Source organism: Solanum tuberosum, unplaced genomic scaffold (assembly GCF_000226075.1).
Source record: "Solanum tuberosum cultivar DM 1-3 516 R44 unplaced genomic scaffold, SolTub_3.0 scf00158, whole genome shotgun sequence".
In the NCBI taxonomy this organism is placed as follows: domain Eukaryota; kingdom Viridiplantae; phylum Streptophyta; class Magnoliopsida; order Solanales; family Solanaceae; genus Solanum; species Solanum tuberosum.
Window position 1 is genome coordinate 675357 of NW_006239083.1, and position 1187 is coordinate 676543.

Here is a 1187-nt window from a genome sequence, read left to right on the forward strand (position 1 = left end):
AATAAACCAAGAAGACATAATTCCTCATTAAACAACAGTATAATGTCATTAGGTAAAAATCTTTTCATTTTCTCTTATTTATGTGTTATATTTAAGAATCCAAAAAGACATAATTTTACATTAAATATTATATTCAAATCAGTTATAAGTCTTTTCATCTCTCCTAATATCTCCTATTTATATTTAAACTCTATTATCACTATGTATCTAATTGTATGAGCAGTAGAAACTGAACTTCAGTAAGGTAGAGTAGTACTTTCATTGTTCTCTTTTCTTCTTCTTTTTTTGATGAAAATACTTTTGTTTTATAAAGTCTTGATTTGATGTCTAATTATATAAATGCTGGAATCTGAACTTATTTAGATGGAGTAATACTTTTATTATCTGTTTATTTATCCTTTGAAAATACTTCATTGAACTTTTATTTGATGATTTCAAATTTTCTTATATGTCATTCATTTTTTTTTTGGTTGGTTCATAAGTATGTATATACATATACATATTCAAAGTTATCTTTTCTTTATGCATTTATTTTTTGCACCATATAATTATTGGTTTATATTGTTTTCTTTTTTCTACCATATTGTTAATATCTCACAAGTGATTGTGTTGTATTTCATAATTCAAAATTTAAAGATGACAGAATTAATAATTTTGAATGAGTCAAAGAAGACGAAGAGTACATATTCATGTCTATAAAATATTTAAACAATGAATAACAAATAAATACTATTTCTTTTGTAGGTGTACACTATGAACTTGATAATGATGTACTAACCATCCTAAAGAAGATATATGTTGATCGAATTTCTCTACAACTATTATAGAACACTACTCTCCTTCGATGATAACTTCTCGATATGTATGCATCTGTAAAAAAAAGTGGAGGCTACAATTCCTTAAAAAGAAGACGAAAACTTTAAGGCATTAAATATTTTGCAACTATAGTGCCGACATTTAAATTATGTGTTGTGACGTATTAAAAAAAAGTACTCTTAACAAGTTGAATAATTGATATATTATAAGAATTGTATATTTGAAGTCGTTATAGTATTACGTTTGAAATCACTTGATAACAATATTTTTGTATGATGTGCCTTGCAATGATGATAATATCAGTTGAATATAATCACCGTTCATTGATTCGAGCTTGTATTTTACACATCGTACACTTATATATTAGAAGT